The sequence below is a fragment of the Anomaloglossus baeobatrachus genome, chromosome 5 (assembly GCF_048569485.1).
Source record: "Anomaloglossus baeobatrachus isolate aAnoBae1 chromosome 5, aAnoBae1.hap1, whole genome shotgun sequence".
NCBI classification, from domain to species: domain Eukaryota; kingdom Metazoa; phylum Chordata; class Amphibia; order Anura; family Aromobatidae; genus Anomaloglossus; species Anomaloglossus baeobatrachus.
The window spans coordinates 579,811,723-579,832,082 of NC_134357.1; the positions used below are offsets into that span (position 1 = coordinate 579,811,723).

The 20,360-nt window shown below is 42.8% G+C and overlaps 1 protein-coding gene across 1 annotated transcript in view; it reads right to left on the reverse strand.

Moving 5' to 3' along the window:
* The window catches only part of LOC142312448 (uncharacterized), a 131,662-nt gene that overhangs the window by 105,928 nt on the left and 5,374 nt on the right, over positions 1-20,360 (reverse strand). The gene's annotated exons all lie outside the window — the stretch shown is intronic.

Below are 20,360 nucleotides of genomic sequence, written 5' to 3' on the forward strand. Positions count from 1 at the left end.
CTAACTTCCTTTATAAACCTCACCCTTGGATGCTTTGGGTGAGGTTTATTGTTGTTCCTGGTTGTGGTTTACAGCGGTCGTCTCCTCTTGTTGTTCCACAGACTTCTGTGGTAGCTACTCCTAAGATAAGTGTTTGAATTTTGCTATGTACCTGGGCTCAGGTGGTAGCATTTGTGTCTCCCCTGTATTGATTCCTTTTGTCTCCCTTAGCGTTAGTGGTGTTTACAAAGCGCTCATACCTGCCATTCTTACTTAGGCATAGATCAGGGTTTGCCTAGGGTGAGGTATTCCTGCTCGGCGACAGGTGCAGAACCTATATAGGGTTGGTGAGGGCATTGAGGGTGAGCTGTATTGTCAGGGGTCACCACTTCCCCCTTTCCCTAGTGATAAGGCATTCTTTTCCCCTTGCCTTTGTATTGTAATATACGGCTGGTATAGCTTCTATCCCCAGCCGTGACAAGGGAGAAGTGAATCGCATTCTGCATTCAGATATGTGTAGGTTGTTAAGATACTGGTCTCAGTTTATCAAAGCTTTTATGCCAAACAAATGGCACTAAAGCTTTGAAAAGTCACAAAAATTTGTATCAATTCATAGTTGTGCCAAATATTGGTGGCTTTTGCCATTTTCACTCTAATATTGACTCGGTTTGGGTGGGACGGGGGCATGACACCACAGCTCCTTAAATTCATGACGAGCTGTGGTGTTCCTTATGGCAGAAATTTCACTCCAGTCCCTGATGGGAATAATATTTCTAGCATGACACTAGGAGGCACATGCCACTCGTCAAACGCTCCAGATTCATGAGGAGGCATGCACCACTTCATGAATCAGGCGTGGCCACCGTAGAAATTGGACTCTTTGTTATAAAAATGATCCCTTTACAAAGAATAATTATTGTATAATATTATTGTAATTATTATTATCCAGTGGACTATTTTTTAGTGGGTTTACCCACAAATAGAGATAAGTGGACCCGTTGAAGTTTCGGTTCAGCTTTTTCTGTTATATTTTAGATAGAGTTCAGTTCGGGAACCAGACTGGTCCTGAACCCTATTGGAAGTCATTGATTGGGCAGTTTGGGTCTCCGCCCACATGCATCCAGCCATTAACAGAGTATTTATTACCGGGGGAGGGATGACTGAGTTTTTTCCTTGTACACAATATATCCTCTAACAATGTTTTTACTTCCCCGTGAAAGCCATTCACACACTGCAAGCGGCTCGCACTGGCCCGAGCACTGAGTGTACCCGAGGACAGTGATGCTAGATCGAGTGGTTAGGATACATAAAGCACCCGACCTCCAAACTCTAACACTGATTTTTTTTTTTGTATAAAGTCTGTATTTGGTACAAACCCCGAACTTTACTGTTTAGGTTCACTCGTCTCTGCCCACAAACCTTTATTACAGTTTAGATTATGGGTGTAGAAGAGACCAGAACTGAAAGGGGCGTATCTCTTGGTGGAGAGGAAGTAACATTTATGATACCTATGCTGGGGTTTTGTGAATTCAACAGGATTCGGTCACTTAATTAAAAATCAGAATAATGTAGAGGCAGTGTCACGATAGGAACGGTGAAGTACCAAGCGAACGGCGAAAGAGAAGGGAAACCCTGTGCCTAGGGAAGGGGAGATGAGAGCCCTGACCAAGCCTACCGCTGGGCCCCTGAGTTGCCTCACCACCCTATATAGATTCCACACCTATGCGCCGAGCCGGATACCTGACCCTAGGCTGACCCTGAACTGAGTCCTAAATAGGGAACGGATGGGATGAGCTCTTAATAAAGATCACTAGGTACTAAAGGACACAAACGGATAACAAACAAGGCAAACAACAAAAAACATACCGCTAGACAACTCAGTAAGAAGTTCAGTAAAGAGCAACAACGATCCTACTAGTGTGTGAAAGCCAACTACTTGCATCCAGACATTGTGAAGGAACTGAATATCTCTACCATAAGTCCAGGAAAAATGAGAATATTTTAACCCAAGAGGAAATACAAATAATTAGCAGCAGAACGGAAAAGAAGCTCCCCAGTGTCCTAAAGTAAAAGGAAGAAAACCCAGCAGAGAGGAGATACCTAGTACACAGAATACTAACAGCAAGAAAAATAGAAAGTCAGGGAACATTTTGCACAGCCGAACGCTGTGACCTTCTATTGCCAGATACCACCCATGACACACCTGTGAAAGAGAGGGAGTCTGATTCCAGTGATGTGTCATTTACTGAGCTGCTTGCTGTAGTTTTGATAAAATCACTGTATTATCATTAGGGGATTATCACTAGAGAACTAGTAACCTGCTGCTATGTATCCTCTATCTTCATAAGCTATGTATAACTCCACCCCTGATTAGCAGCTTTCTGTCTATGCTCATTGTACACAGCTGCCAATCAGTGGTGTGGGTGAGGTTATACATAGAGCAGTATTTCAAGAACTGGTAGATTTTAAACAGAGAAAACTGAATTTCAAAACGTCAGCAAGCAGCCAAGTAACTGACTCATCGCTGGAATCAGGGTCTCTGCTTATACAGGTTGATTGTACACACGTTACAAATAGCTTTGTTCCTCTTAATCTATAAACCACATCCCAAAGGCATACACTATTACATTTTATATATTTAATCAGAAAAGTAGACTGTTTATAAAAATACACAAATATATAACAAAGGGGATCAAAATAATACAGCATATGCAATTACATAAAATAAACGGGAATAACAAAAGGAAAATTACTGAACTTGGGTCACAGTAATGGCTTCAGATTTCTGGAGAGAAGGATTCCAATGGAATGTAGAACAATCCTACACAGCAATGGTCCTTTCATTGAATGAAGATCATAATTGGAATTTTTTATTAACACAAGTTACACCCACATACTTCCCCTCTGGTGACTCATAACACGGATGGACTTCAGTGAAAGATAGCATGAGTCTAAAGGCCGCTTTACACGCAACGACATCGCTAACTATGTCGTTGTGGGTCACCGATTTTCGTGACGCACATCCGGCCTTGTTAGCGACGTCTTTGCGTGTGAAACGCAGGAGCGACCGCAAACGATCAAAATTACTTACCTTATTGTTGATCATTGACGCGTCGTTCTATTCCCGATTATCGCTGCTGCAGGACGCAGGTTGTTCGTCGTTCTTGTGGCAGCACACATCGCTATGTGTGACACCGCAGGAACGAGGAACATCACCGTCCCTGCAGTCACCCGCAATGAGGAAGGAAGGAGGTGGGCGTTATGTTCGGCCCGCTCATCTCCGCCCCTCCGCTTTGATTGGGCGGCCGCTTAGTGACGTCGCTGTGACGCCGAACGAACTGCCCTCTTAGAAAGGAGGCGGTTCGCCAGTCACAGCGACGTCGCTAGGCAGGTATGTGCGTGTGACGCTGCCGTAGCGATAATGTTTGCTACGGCAGCGATCACCACATATCGGCCGTACAATGAGGGCGGATCCTATCACGCTTGACATCGCTAGCATCGGCTAGCGATGTCGCAGCGTGTAAAGCCCGCTTAAGTCTTAGAAAATTATGAGATTCCCAAACTTTTTGATAACTTCACCCCTGGAAGTCCTAGGTGGAAGATATTACAGTCATCTTTCCTATCACAATTTTATGTTTACATAGATAGGAGACATTGCATAGACATTTTTATTTTCTGGCTGATATCCATCTGGCGGGAGCCCAGCAGTCTACCAATAATGCGGAACAATGCTTTGCATTCTCCACTTTAGCACAAATTCAAAAATGTGACTTTCCTACTGTATCTATTATATGAATGCAATTTATACTTTCTATAAGGGGAAACAAAGGATTTGAATTTCTCTGTTATTTTTCTGTTCAATTGCTGCTCTTATTTCTACCGGTCATAAATCTGTCCTTTTCTGCATTCTTGTGCATTTCAGCTGAGATTGGCCTTACATCTGCTGGAGGATTCTCTTTAGTTACATGTTTCCAATGGAGGGGGTCAGCTTCATAGGGGTGTTGTTGGGTCTTTATGAATTTTTTAATTTCTATATGACACACCACTACTTATTGATGTTTTTCCAAAATCAAGCTTTTATCCATTTGAAAACCAAGGTCATTTTTTTTTACACTTTCCACTACTTGCTGCTTGAATAGTTCAATAAAATCAGACATTTTACACCCCCATCTGCCCAAAATAACCTAAATACAAAAGAAAAGGTTGCCCTAAAATCATTATGCAATGATTCAGATATGGTAACTATTAGCCGACAAGGGGCATGGAATAGTCATCCAAAACAGGGATGACTATTTATGGAAGCTCAGAATATTCTCTCCAACCCCACACACTAAGGGATTACAACTATGGATCATTTTTCTACATTTAAAACAAAATATGCTCTCCCCATAACAAAAGCTTTTGAGAAAGGAATCTTAAAGAGAACCAACCACCAGGATTTTGCTATATGAAGTAAAGGCAGTGCCACACTGGCACAAGGATGCTGAATCCAAGCATACCTGTTATAGAAACAGGGGTTGTTTGGCTGCTCAAATATCTAATCAAAGTTGCAGAAATGCACTGCACTTTGATTGAGTTGTGCATTGTGGGTGGGCCTTTGTAGGTCGGGTTCTGCTCTGTTCACCTGCCTATGTCTGCTTTCCTAGGCAGGAGGGGCGGGGGAGATAGGTCAGGACTCAGCTAACTCCGGTTTTCTGCCTCAGTCTGAAATGTACCGTGAGATGTTACAGATGCGGGACCAAGTATAACAACTTCTGGTCCATCTTCAGTCAATGAATGTCTGCCTGAACAGCTCCGGCCCTGTCTAAATCCAGTCCTCCACCCTCTGATGGCGATCCCAAGCAATGCCAAGGTGTCATCAACCAGTGCACCCTGCACTTTAACCCTTTCACAAACGGCCGAATTTTCGCTTTCCGTTTTTTTCGCCATTCTTCCGAGAGACGTAACTTTTTTTTTTTTTTTCATTTAATATCCTCATGTGACGGCTCGTTTTTGTGGAACGAGCTGAACTTTTAAATGAAACCATAAGTTTTACCATATAGTGTACTGGAAAATGGCAAAAAAAAATCCAAATGCGGAAAAATTGCAAAAAAAATTTTATTTACTGTGTTCACTATATTGTAAAACTAATGTGTGGGTGTGATGCCTTAGGGCGGTGCGAGTTCATAGACACCAAATATAAATTGGTTTACTTTTAGCTAAGGGGTTAAAGAAAAAAAAATCACGTTTGTCCGAAAAAAGTGGCGTACGTTTTATGCTATATTGACCCGTAGCATTCTTATTTTTCGGGATCTATGGCTCATTAATGGCTTATTTTTTACGTCTCAGGCTGCCGTTTTTAATGATACAATTTTTGCGCAGGTGCTACGTTTTGATCACCTGCTATTGCAATTAGCGCAAAATTTGTGGCAATCAAAAAACGTAATTTTGGCGTTTGGAATTTGTTTGCCACTATGCCGTTTACTGATCAGATTAATTGATTTTATATTTTGATAGATCGGGCATTTCTGAACGCGGCGATACCAAATGTGTGCGTATTTTTTATTTTTTTAACCGTTTAATTTTCAATGGGGCGAAAGGGGGTTGATTTAAACTTTTATTTTTTTATTTTTTTTAAAATTTATTTTTTTTATTTTACTAGTTCCCCTAGGGGACTATATAGATCAGCAGTCTGATCGCTCTGCCATATCTGCTGATCATAGCTACACAGCTGTGAACAGCAGATATACTGCTAATCTGTCTCACCCAGCTGTTAGCCGTGTGAGGCAGGAAGTGAGTCATGTGAGCTACAAGAGTCATCACATGACTCTCTGCTACCATGACAACTACCGGAAGTCACGTGATCACATCACGTAACTTCTGGTATCGTCCGGTGAGTAAATATTCTCCGCGGTCGCGATTATAATGGCGTTGTCACATATTGACAGCGCCATTTAAGGGGTTAAAAGGCATGGGCGGAGAACGATTCCGCTTGTACCTGGCAGGTACACATGTCAGCTGTAAAAATCAACAGATGTGCGCCAATCGCTGCAAGCTGCTTGCAGGAGACCGTGGGCAGTAACACTGACTGCAAGGACGTAAGATTACTGCCGGCGGTCGTTGAAGGGTTAAGCTGATGGCTCATCAGTTTTTTTCAGACCAGTCTAAAGTGGCATTTCTGATGTCGCACCTCGGAGAGGTTCTTGCCTGGGTCTGTCCCCAGTGGGAAAGAAATGACCCAATTACTGCTGAGCTCTTGGAATTTCTGCAGTCCTTCTGGAGAGTTTTTGAGGAACCAGCTCAAGTCATCTAGGCTGCGTCCTTTCTTCTGCACTTGTTTCAAAGAGTTCTAACCAGGCCCGGACTGACCATAGGGCAAGTCTGTCAAATGCCAGATGGGCCGGTCCCTGTAGTGGGCCGCTCTCTGCTGTCACCGCCGCTCTGCTCAGCAGTGTGCAAGCCGGGTACTGCCATGCGCACACTAGCTGCAGCAGGACCAGGAGGCAGTGCTGTGCTGTGCTGACCCTGCTGTGATAGTGTGCCCGGCATGCACACACTGCGGAAGAGCGTGCCGGTGTCTGCAGCTTCCTCATTCTTATTGAAATGTATTTACGTCTTTCAGACATAAATACATTTGAATAGTGCGCCGGGATTGGGCCCCGCCCCCGAGATGTAACAACGTGATGACATCAGCACCTTGCTGTCATTATCACAGTGCTGCGGGCACCACGCTGGACGCATCAGGCAGCGGTAAGCGCTCCATGGAGGAGCTGAAGATATTAATGGGGATTAGTGGGGAGGGGCTAAGTACACATAATGGGGAACATTTGTGAAGGAACACAGCTTTGTGACAGGCAGAGGGGGAGTACTGTATTCCGAGGGAGGGGGGAGGCAGGAGTGTGTAGTGATGGGGTAGTGTAATTTGTGTGACTAGGGGGTAATGGGGGTGCATTGTATTATGTCTGGGGAGGAGGTAATGGAGGGTGCATTGTGTGTGGGGGGGGAGGGGTAATGGAGGGTGCATTGTATTTTGTGTGTGTGTGTGTGTGTGTGTGTGTGTGGGGAGGGTTAATGGAGGGTGCATTGTATGTGTGTGTGTGTGGGGAGGGTTAATAGAGGGTGCATTGTATTGTGTGTGTGTGGAGGGTTAATGGAGGGTGCATTGTATTGTGTGTGTGTGTGTGTAGGGGTAATGGGGGTGCATTGTATTGTGTGTGGGGGGAGGGGTAATGAAGGATGCATTGTATTTTGTGTGTGTGTGTGTGGGGGTAATGGGGTGCATTGTATTTTGTGTGTGTGTGTGGGGGGAGGGTTAATGGAGGGTGCATTGTATTTGTGTGTGGGGAGGGTTAATGGAGGGTGCATTGTATTGTGTGTGTGTGGGGAGGAGTAATGGAGGATGCATTGTATTGTGTGTGTGTGTGGGGGGAGGGTTAATGGAGGGTGCATTGTATTTGTGTGTGGGGAGGGTTAATGGAGGGTGCATTGTATTGTGTGTGTGTGTGGGGAGGAGTAATGGAGGATGCATTGTATTGTGTGTGTGTGTGGGGGGAGGGTTAATGGAGGGTGCATTGTATTTGTGTGTGGGGAGGGTTAATGGAGGGTGCATTGTATTGTGTGTGTGTGGGGAGGAGTAATGGAGGATGCATTGTATTGTGTGTGTGTGTGTGTAGGGGTAATGGAGGGTGCATTGTATTGTGTGTGGGGTGGAGGGGTAATGGATGGTGCATTGTATTGTGTGTGGGTGGGGGGGTTACAAAAGAGCAGTTTGGGGGAATATATAAATAATAATAAAAAAGGGGTAATATAGGGGGACATTATGGAGAGAGGCAGTGTGGGGGTATATTACAAAGAGAGCAGTGTAGAGGGGACATTATGGAGAGAAGCTGTGTATGGGGACATTATGGAAAGAGGCAGCGTGGGGGTATATTAAGGAGAGAGGCAGTGTGGGAGGTATTTTGGATAAGGGCAGTGTGGGGGGATATTTTGTGAAGTAAGCAAAGCAATTATTTATTCAGGGGCACAGCATGGGAGATATTTATATTTATGGGGCAGTATAATGATACTTTTATTTATAAAGGTGCTGTGTGGGGAAGTGCTGCTGAAGAATAAAGAGGGAAGTCTTCAGAGACGAGTGATGGACATGAAACCTCATCATGGCGTCTGTACTGCATGGAGACAAAAAGGATGGTATCGACCTTGTCACCTATAAAGGTACCTGGATGTAAATGATTATTTGTGATATTGCTGCGTGTTATCAGTATTGTGGTTCCTGTATGGTCCGCAGTCTGATAACAATAATAAGGAGATGCTGGGAGTTGTTGTTAAGGACAAGCTGGAGTTATAGATTCCGGCATCTTCCGAGCCTTCCCATTGATCTGCATTGTAACATACAGAACGTTTTCCGAGTGGAAAACACCAGAAGAATGGAGCGGACACTTCTTTTAATCACTTGGTGGTTTTAGAGACCTGAAGTGGGTAAAAGATGCTCAAAATCCTGAACCTGTGCACAGCGAGGAGAGGCAGATGGTCATTTGTGGCCAGTATTTTTCATAGTGGTTTCCATGGTGGGATCTGCCCCCCAAAAATGTCATTGCGTATTCTCTAAGTGGTATGTGTCCAAAATTATCACCAGTGACTACAGCTTCCCTGATCCCCTATCTGTAGAATAGGTCATCAATATTAGTTCAGGGGGGTCTGATTTTGTATCTCTGCCCATCAGCTATATGACCACAACACTATGGAGAGCAGCATCCTCTTCATTATCTGCGAGACCCAGCTCTGTAGGAAAATAGCGGCTTCACCAGGTCCTGCTACTAAGAGCAATAAATAGGCCTGTGCTGTAATACTGGACACAGCCGTGACTACATGTTATATGATCGTGTTACACAACCTACAAGTGCACAGATATATTACACATTCACCACGCGACAAGTGTCCTGTGCACCCCGAAATGCCAGGGCTGAATGCGAGTCCCAGTCCTGGTGTATAGTATAGTTATCTGAAGTCCAGCCGTGTTATGAGTCACCAGAGGTGAGTATGTGGGTGTAACTTGTGTTTATAAAAAGCTAATTATGATCCTCATACAATGAAAGGAACATTGCTGTGTAGAATTGCTCCACGTTCCATTGGAGTCTCTTCCTCCAGAAATCTGAAGCCATTTCTGTGACCCAGGTTCAGTCATTTCCCTTTTGTTGTTCCCTTTTATTTTATATAATTGTATATGCTGTATTGTTTTGTTCCCCTTTGTAATATCTTTTGTATAATTTTATAAACACTGCCTACTTTTCAGATTAAATATCTAACAACTAATAGCGTATGGCTTTGTGATGTGATTTATTAATTAAGAGGCACAAAGATACCTATAAAATGTGTCCAATCGACCTGTATAAGCAGAAACCCTGATTCCAGCGATGTGTCACTTACTTGGCTGCTTGCAGAAGTTTTGATAAACAGTTTTATCTGCTTAAGATCTACCAGTTCTCGTAATGCTCCTCTGTGTATAACCCCACCCACACCACTGATTGGCAGCTGTGTACAATCAGCATAGACAGAAAGCTGCCAATCAGGGGTGGGAATGGGGTTATACAGAGCTAATGGAGATAGAGGATACATGGCAGCAGTTTTAGTAGTTCTCTAGTGATAATCCCCTAGTGATAATACAGTGATTTTATCAAAACTACAGCAAGCAGCCCAGTAAATGACACATCATTGGAATCAGAGTCCCCGTCTGTCACGGGTATCAGACAGTCCAAAACTGTGCAAAATACTCCCTGACTTTCTAAAATTTATGTTGTTAGTATTAAGTGTACTGGTATGTCTTCTGCTGGGTTTCCATCCTTTTCTCTTTAGGACCCAGGGGAGCTTCTCTTTACTTCAGCTGCTAATCATTTGTATCTACCTTCGGGTTTAAATACTCTCATTTTCCCTGGACTTTTGCTGGTGATATTCAGTTTCTCCACAAGCTCTGGATGCAAGCAGGTGGCTTGCACGTATCAGCAGGATCATTGCTGCTCTTTACTGACCTTCTTACTGAGTCATCAAGAGATAGGTTGTATATTGTTTCCCCTTGCTTGTTACTTTTGTGTGTCCTTTATTACCTAGTGTGGTTGATTAATAGCTCATCCCATCCGCTCCCTACCTAGGGCTCAGATCAGGGTCAGCCTCGGGTCAGGTGTCTGGCTCGGTGGTGAGGAAACCTAGGGCCCAGTAGTAGGCATGGTCAGGGGAGTCACCATCTCCCCCTTCCCTTTTGCTTGGTACTTCCCTGTACCTGGCGTGACACTGTCTTTATATTATTCAGATTTTTAATTCAGGGGTAAACACTTAGTGACAGATTCACATTAAACTCACAAAACCCCAGCAAAGGTATCATTAATGTTACTTACTCTTCACACAGAGGTATCATAGTTTTTAAGGTTGAAGGGAGACTCTAAGTCCATCTAGTTCAACCCGTAGCCTAACATGTTGATCCAGAGGAAGGCAAAAAAAACCCCAATGTGGCAAACAAGTTCCAATGGGGAAAAAATGTCCTTCCTTCGTCCACATCCGGCAATCAGACTAGTTCCCTGGATCAATACCCTGTCATAAAATCTAATATACATAACTGGTAATATTAAATTTTTCAAGAAAGGCGTCCAGGCTCTGCTTAAATGTTAGTAGTGAATCACTCATTACAACATCATGCAGCAGAGAGTTCCATAGTCTCACTGCTCGTACAGTAAAGAATGCTCGTCTGTGATTATGATTAAATCTTCTTTCCTCAAGACGTAGCGGATGCCCCCTGTTCCAGTCGCAGGCCTAGGTGTAAAAAGATCTTTGGAAAGGTCTCTGTACTGTCCCCTCATATATTTATACATTGTGATTAGATCCCCCCTAAGCCTTCGTTTTTCCAAACTAAATAACCCCAAGATTAATAACCTGTCTTGGAATTGCAGCCCACCCATTCCTCTAATAATCTTGGTGGCTCTTCTCTGCACCCTCTCCAGTTCAGCTATGTCCTTCTTATATATCGGTGACCAGAATTGTACACAGTATTCTAAGTGCGGTCGCACTAGTGACTTGTACAGAGGTAGAACTATATTTTTTTCATGAACACTTATACCTCTTTTAATACATCCCATTATTTTATTAGCCCTGGCAGCAGCTGCCTGACACTGTCCACTAAAGTGAAGTTTACCATCCACCCATACACCCAAGTCTTTTTCTGTGTCTGTTTTACCCAGTGTTCTACAATTAAGTACATAATCATAAATGTTATTTCCTCTACCCAAGTGCATGACCTTACATTTATCTACATTAAACTTCAATTGCCACTTCTCAGGCCAATCCTCCAATTTACATAAATCTCCCTGTAATATAAAATTATCCTCCTCTGTATTGATTACCCTGCAGAGTTTAGTATCATCTGCAAATATTGAAATTCTACTCCGCATGCCCCCAACAAGGTCATTTATAAATATGTTGAAAAGAAGCGGGCCCAATACTGACCCCTGTGGTACCCCACTATGAACTGAGACCCAGTCCGAGTACGTACCATTAATAACCACCCTTTGTTTCCTATCACTGAGCCAGTTTTTAACCCAGTTACACATATTTTCCCCTATCCCCATTATTCTCATTTTATGTACCAACCTTTTGTGTGGCACCGTATCAAAAGCTTTTGAAAATTCCATATACACAACATCCACTGCATTTCCCTGGTCCAGACTTGAACTTACCTCTTCATAGAAGCCGATCAAATTAGTTTGACAGGATCGATCCCTCATAAACCCATGTTGATACTCTGTCATAAGGTTATTTTTCTTGAGATACTCCAGTATAGCATCTCTCAAGAAACCCTCAAGGATTTTACCAACCGTAGAGGTTAAACTTACCGGCCTATAATATCCCGGCTCAGTTTTTGTCCCCTTTTTGAATATTGGCACCACATTTGCTATGCGCCAGTCCTGCGGTACCGACCCTGTTATTAAGGAATCTGAGAAGATTAAAAATAATGGTCTATCTATCACAGAACTCAATTCCTGTAGTACTCTGGGGTGTAGCCATCCGGGCCCGGAGATTTGTCAACCTTAGTGATTTTGAGGCGGCGGCGTACTTCCTGCTGGGTTAAGCAGGTAATATTCAAGGGTGAATTTATGGTATCACTGGTCATGTCATCTGCCATGGCATTTTCTTGTATAAAAACCGTAGAAAAAAAGTCATTCAGCAGGTTGGCTTTACCCTCATCCCCTTCCACCAAGACTATTTTTAAGGGGGCCAACACTATCGCTTTTCAGTTTTTTACTGTTTATGTAGTTAAAGAATATTTTAGGATTATTTTTACTTTCTCTCGCAATGAGTCTCTCTGTCTCAAACTTAGCTAACTTAATTTGCTTTTTACATATTTTATTTAATTTTCTATAATTATATAATGCCTCATCACTAGCTACCCTCTTTAATTCTTTTAAGGCTTTCTGTTTTTCTTTTATTGCTTCCCTTACAAAAGGGAAAGGGGTAGGCCCCTTTTAGTTCTGGTCTCTTCTACATCTATAATCTAAACTGTAATAAAGGTTTGTGGGCAGAGATGAGGGAACCTAAATAGTAAAATTCGGTGTTTGTACCAAATACAGACTTTATACAAAAAATCAGTGTTAGAGTTCAGAGTTCGGGTGCTTTATGTATCCCAACCGCTCGATCTAGCATCGCTGTGCTCGGGTACACTCAGTGCTCGGCTCAGTGCGAGCCGCTTGCAGTGTGTGAATGGCTTTCACGGGGAGGTAAAAACTTTGTTATAGGATGTATTGTGTAAGAAGAAGAAACCCCCCGGTAAGAAATGCCTCCCTCCCTCGGGAATAAATACTCTCTTTATGGCTAGTTGCATGTGAGCGGAGACCTCAACTGCCCAATCAGTGACTTCCAATGGGGTTAACGACAAATCTGGTTCCCGAACTGAACTTTATCTAACGTCTGAATGAAAAAGCCGAACCTGATCTTCATCATGAATTAAAGCAGCTGTGCTGTCACGCCCCGTCCCACCCAAACTCTGCCAATTATGGAGTGAAAATGCCAAAAGCCACCAAAATTTGTCACAAATCTGAATTGATCCAAATTTTCAAAACTTTTCAGAGCTTTTGTGACAATTTTTTGGCATAAAACTTGGGACCAGAGAGTCTTAAAATCTTCCACATATCTAGGCTGCATAATGTGATTCAACTCTCCCCTCACTATATTTGTGTGAAATGTCTACAGCTCTGCACCAACTCCAGAGGTTCGGAGGCAAAATCATCACATCTAGACAAGAGAAAGACAGGCATGAAGAATATACATTTACAAGCATTTATTAACAAAACAAGCTTTGAAATGCAATTATATACAATGTGATATACTTCAGAGTTCCTATCTCCAATCTGGGACTGCGCTTTTTAGTAAATAAAGCAGTGGACAACCTGAGATTAGTGAATTATCTAAATATAATCCAGTATCAAAACCTTTCACAAATGTTCCTAAAGGCTCTCGAAATAAACAATTTACTAGCAAAGTGGAGCTCGAATTTCCATTTTGTGGGATCTCAGTGTGCAGAGCGGGATCCCACAAATCTCTGCGGCTGCTCTAAGCACAAGACACTGCTCTCTCAACTAATCCAGCGCGGTCACATACTTTTTTAAGATCTTACTGCACTGCTTAAGAAGGATGCTGCAGCGCTCTTACTGTGAGCGCTGAGGGTTGTGGGATCTCACAACCTGGAAGTTCCTTTTGGGGACATTAGGGACACTTCTAAAATTGTCAGAAGAGTTTAGTGAAAGAGGGTGGTGCCTGAAACGGTCAGACAGATTCACAATTATTTGTGCCCTTTTATGATATGTGATTTTGACTATTGTACTTTTTTACTTTTACCATTTATTAACCAATTATTGTATTTTTCAGACTGTAAGACCCATTCCCCCCCAAAAAAATGTGTAGGAAGAGGGGTGGGTTGTCTCATAGTCCAAGTGCTCCTGACTGTGCTGGAGGGGTGGCAGAGGAGGAGTGGGTCACAGGAGGCAGGAACCAGCACCAGGGCTAACAATGTGCCCGCTAATAGCGAAAGTGAATATTCACTGCTGCTCACTCCCACAATGCCATCTACCTCTAGGCACTGAAGCTGCCATTGAGGAGTGAGATGAGTAAAAAGCTGTGGAGAAGAAGCGCAATAGGGTTTTACCCCAATAACACACGGGGTAGAGACAGGGAGCAGTAATACTCACCAAGTGAAGTTGTGAAAGTCACAACTACTATGCAGGCATGGAAAGTTTTGATCAAGGCAGCAGCAACCCAGACGGCAGATAACAGAGAACAATAGAGGAAAATAGGGTTTATTTGAGCCGCGCCAATGATCACTTCTCAGGTATTCAGATTAATGGATCTTTATTTTGCACAGGTCTACGCGTTTCTGGAGTCTCAGCTCCCTTCCTCAGGACCATCAGGCATAAGAACACATCAAGATTTTGGGTGTGGGGGGCAGTGAATATTCTGACAGCTAATGTCTGTGTGTAACAGCCGGTGCATGGCAGTGACGTCATGTGATGTGCCGCTTACATACTGAATTCACTTGCTAGGATCAAAGACAGCAGCAGCAGCAGATCCCCCCATAACAGTGCATCAAGACTACACTTTTTGCTTCAAATATTTTTCCTATTTTCCTCCTCTAAAACCGAGGTGTATTTTATGTTCATAATAATACAGTAAGTTTAAAAAGAAATAGAAATAAAATGGTGTTTTCCCTGACCAATTCTTACTTGAGCAATTGATTTTTGGATAAAACCCTTTGACTCACGATACATCATGATGCCTTCCCCCATGTGACTCATCTGACAACAGGACCTGATTAATGATAAAAACATTTGCCAAATTTCAAACGCAAGAACGGCTCCTCTACTATGTACGTTTTCTCATGGTCGACAAGACTTGATTTACCAGTTAAACACTTAAATTATTCACAACATGAAAAATGTTCCTTCCCTGTGCGGCTTCTTTACATGTTTAATAAGATCTGATTTCTGAGAATTACCGTATTTTTCGCTTTATAAGACGTACCTGATTATAAGACGCACCCCCCAATTTGATGAAGGAAAAGAGATTTATTTTTTTTTTTAATGTTAAATGGAGTCCATCTTATAATGCCAGTGTCCGTCTAACAAATCATATAGGGTATATGTCCCTCATAGCCCCCCATCCTAAAATTAGCCCCCTTAATCTGGATATGGCCCCCTTATATTGAATATAGCCCCCTTGTGCTGGCACACGTTCGTTCCCCTGTGCTGCCTATGGCCCCATATGGATTGCACACGTTGCCCTGTGCTGCCTATGGCCCCCTATGGATTGCACACGTTCCCCTGCGCTGCTTATGGCCCCCTATGGATTGCACACGTTCCCCTGCGCTGCTTATGGCCCCCTATGGATTGCACACATTCCCCTGTGCTGCCTATGGCCCCCTATGGATTGCATACGTTCCCCTGTGCTGCCTATGGTCCCCTATGGATTGCACACGTTCCCCTGTGCTGCCTATGGCCCCCTATGGATTGCACACATTCCCCTGTGCTGAAGGAAATAGGGAAAATGATCCGGCACAGATTCTCCTTTTAAGATAAAATCTCCAAAGTCTTTATTAGAAATATTAAAAACATCGTGAAGGCCGAGTATGAATCTTTACATGGAAACTTTACGCGTTTCGGACTACACCATAAAAACAACTAGAGTCCTTAATCATAAGTATTCCATGTATAACAGAACGTTACTAAAATAGACTAGCCCCCGGAATGGGCGGAGGGGAGGGGCGAGAGGTTGTAATTGCATGAGAAAACAGGTGGACATCACCATGTATGCAGATAGAACAAGACAAAACAAAACAAATCAAACACCGCAATAAATGGTTATAACCCATGGTGAATAATAAATGATAAGTGATAGATGGTAACCCCCAAAGCATTCATTCTCCTATCAATGATAATAATAATTGAGTTTAAGGAGCTGGCTTAGGATTAGAGTGAAGCTGTAAACACAAGTCCATGTGTGTAGGAATAGCAGAGATGGGGAAAAAAAATTTTTTTTTTGTATGTTTTTTTATATATATTCTGAAATTGCCAGCAGTACCTGTGTGTCAAATATATGGAGGTAACTCCTCCAAAAAATATGCCTGGTATAATCAATATGTGCCTTTTTTCTTGATGGCAAAAAAGACCATAAGGATGTATGTACACATTGATTATATGGGGGGGAAAGGGATTCAAAATTCATTTAGCCTCCGTCAAAAGCAAAGCTTGGAACCAGTCCCCCCCACGAGGGGGTCTGGGAACATACTCTATACCTGTGACTACTAAGGACGAAAAATCCGCTGAATGGCATTCAATATAATGTCTAGTCAGACCAGATAAGGAGCGTTTTTTCACCAATGCAACATAGCTCAGGGAGGTTCTGTCATGAGCCGCCGAAGGTATGCGGACATGTTCAGAGATTCTGGTCCTAAGCGCTCTGGAAGTGCAGCCGACATAGCCCTTGTAACATAATGTGCACGATGCCAAATAAACCACATGTGTGGAAGCACAATTAATAAACGAACGGATTTCAAAGTTCTCCCCATTATCCCCTGATAGGGATTTAGTATTGTGCATAAATCTGCAAAGGCCACATCGGCTGGATCCACACTTATAAGAACCAGAAACGCTAAGCCAGGTTCTGTTAGATTTCCTGGAGGTAAACATACTGGGTGCTACGAGGTTCCCAATGGTACGGGCTCGCTTGGCTACTATGTTGACCCCCGACTGCAGGACTACATCCAATGTGGGGTCCTGGCGTAAGAGGGGAATAAATCGCCGAATAATCTGTTTGATTTGAAAAAAAATCAGTACTGAAAGGTGTTGAAAAAGTAACACTGTTCATAGTTAATGAGGAAACAGGGCGATCCTTCAACATATTAGCTCTGGTCCTGTTCGCAACAATAGAAGAGGCCCTATTCAGGGTACGGTCGGGGTATCCTCTCCTACTAAGTCTCTCTCTAATGCGGTTAGCCTCACCACGATAAGAAGCCTCAGATGAACATAAACGTTTCGCTCGCAAGAGTTCACCCACAGGTAGATTCTGTAGGGTGTGGGGCATGTGACAGCTACTCGCATGGAGAGAGGTATTGCCACAAATGGGCTTTCTATACAAAACAGAATGAATCAAGCCAGTCAAGGGGTCTCCAGATAGCAGAATATCCAAAAAGGGGGCTGAGTTCATATATAAATTCAACGTGAACTTCAAATTAAGAGAGTTGCTATTAAAATATGCATTAACGGCTTCCATGGCCTCCTGGGAGGTCCCAAAATCTCCTGTCTGACATATCAAAACTTGATCATCAATATATCTTGCATACCATATAATGGTATGCAACAATGGATTATCACTTATGTGGATGTACTGCTCCTCCCAGTAGGCCATGTAAATATTAGCCAATGCACATGAAAAACTCGCCCCCATGGGACAACCGGCTGTCTGGAGATAAAATGTACCATTAAACTGAAAAAAATTGTGGGTCAGCAAAAACCCCGTTGTCATCAAAATGAATTCCTTGAGGATGTCATCAAATAAGCTATATTTGTTCAGGTGGAAATATAAAGCTTGCAAGGCTTCCTTATGCGGTATGCTAGGGTATAATGAGACAACATCACTCATTATCCAGAAGGAACCGCTTGTCCAAGACATCTTTTCCAAGTCCTGTAATAGACTCTTCGTATCCCTAATGTGACCAACAGTACGCTTCATAAGGTGTTGAATATAATGATCCAGCCAGTCACTCAAATTGCTGGTCAAAGACCCTGTGCTAGCTACTATGGGCCTCAATGGGGGAGGAAAAGTGCCTTTATGGACCTTGGGAAGGCCTTGAAAAATGGGACATACAGGGGAGTCAACAAAGAGATATTCATGAACCTTTGCATTAAACACTCCACATTGGAAACCTTGCAACAAGAGAACCCGCAGTTTAGAGGAAACATCCGACGTAGGATCACCAGGTAGTTTTCTATAAGTGGAGTTATCACTCAAAATGGTATTAATTTCCCTTTCATACAATTTGCTGTCTAGCACAACCACTGACCCCCCTTTGTCAGCACCCCGGACAACAATATGATTATTGTTTTTCAGGTCCTTAAGTGCTTTTCTCTCGGAAGGTGACAAATTATCCTGAGTCCGGGGTTTCTCCAGAAGTATTTTCCTGACCTCCGATTCAATAAGGTCCTGGAACGTGTCCATCACAGGAACCCTGGAAGCAACAGGATAAAAACTCGGGTTCTTGGTGACAAAAGGGGAAGGTTCAGATATACTTGTACAGGTGTTGCTCAATTCCTGTAAGTGCGTGACAGCAATCTGTTCTCTCAAATCCCAGGACAATGGGACATGGGTAGAATCGATGGTCAGAGGATCAGATGGATTAGGACTGTCATTATTATCTGCATCAGTGTTAGAAAAATGTCTTTTTATTGTGAGATTCCTCACAAACCTATTTACATCCCTTAGAGTCTGGAAAAGGTCAGCCCTGTTATTAGGGGCAAAATTAAGGCCTTTCTGGAGGATATCAATCTGGGCTGGATTTAATATGCAGGCAGACAAATTAAGTACTGGGATCTCCAAAGAACCATGATGTGTTAGTTCCTCCAGTACCGGCGTTTCCTGGAGCGGAGAAAATATCTCCTTTCTCCCCCGCCTGTGTTTTCTGCCGCCCCTACGTGATCTATATTTCTTGTTGGTAAGTTTTTTGAGGGGTGTGGAGTGTGAATCCCCCTACTACCAGACTTATAAGAACTAGTGCTGCCATCAGCTGAGTCATTGTCAGTGGAAGTAAAATACACTGTCCTCCCACTTTGCGGTTGCTGGTCGCGTTTTTTGAGGATGGATTTCGCTTTGGTGGAGGCATGCCAGGTATATATTTGTTTTAGCTCATAGTCTTTAATGTCCCTGCGATATTTGTTTTGTTTAAGGTCCATAATATCTGACTCCACTTTTTCGATGGTGCTCTTGAGCCTCATATTAAGTTTGTCGAAATCAGATGGATCGTAATTCTCCACTAAATAAGTGTGTATTTTTTTGATTTCAGTATCCAATCCCTCAATGCGTTTTTGTTCCTCTGCGATAAACAGACCCATCAGCTTTAATGAGCAAGTAGAAAGCACCAAGTTCCAATCCTCCATAAACTGCTCAGAAAAAATATGGGTGGGGGATTTTTTGATCCTCAGACCCCTAGGGATCATATTTTTCTCGATATATTTATTAAGGGTCATCGAATCCCACCATGTTTTGAGTCGCTGAACAGACAGTTTCTCCAAATCCCAAAAGGTATATGTTTGTTCACCAAGTGGGTTATTAGCCTGCGTACGGCGTGATGCGGTTTGTTCAGAAAAAACGTCCTCAAGTCTTTTCTTTCGCTCCTCATTGTCAAGAAAACCCAAAGTGTCCTATTGGTGAATGAAAATATGTATATGGAATTTACTATAACGTTATGATAGATGAAAAAATTGCGTATCACTCAAAGGCCTCCACGAATAAATATTTGATGGAAGAATCGCTACAATATATATAGCTCCGCAATTCAGGAATGGTAAAAATCAACCTGTGTATGTATATTTTACCGCAGTCACTCTAAGGGCAACAGGGAGCACGAAAAAAGAGGGAGCCAGTAAACCAAATCAGATGAAGGAAAGAAAAATTCTTCAGCTCACCTGTTGCCCGGACTGCTGGACCTTGCGGGTGCCTAGGATCCGTCGGTGAGTCCCAACCGGTTAGTGGATGAAGGAAATAGGGAAAATGATCCGGCACTGATTCTCCTTTTAAGATAAAATCTCCAAAGTCTTTATTAGAAATATTAAAAACATCGTGAAGGCCGAGTAGGAATCTTTACATGGAAACTTTACGCGTTTCGGGCTACACCATAAAAACAACTAGAGTCCTTAATCATAAGTATTCCATGTATAACAGAACGTTACTAAAATAGACTAGCCCCCGGAATGGGCGGAGGGGAGGGGCGAGAGGTTGTAATTGCATGAGAAAACAGGTGGACATCACCATGTATGCAGATAGAACAAGACAAAACAAATCAAATCAAACACCGCAATAAATGGTTATAATCCATGGTGAATAATAAATAATAAGTGATAGATGGTAACCCCCAAAGCATTCATTCTCCTATCAATGATAATAATAATTGAGTTTAAGGAGCTGGCTTAGGATTAGAGTGAAGCTGTAAACACAAGTCCATGTGTGTAGGAATAGCAGAGATGGGAAAAAAAAAATAATTCTTTTTTTGTATGTTTTTTTATATATATTCTGAAATTGCCAGCAGTACCTGTGTGTCAAATATATGGAGGTAACTCCTCCAAAAAATATGCCTGGTATAATCAATATGTGCCTTTTTT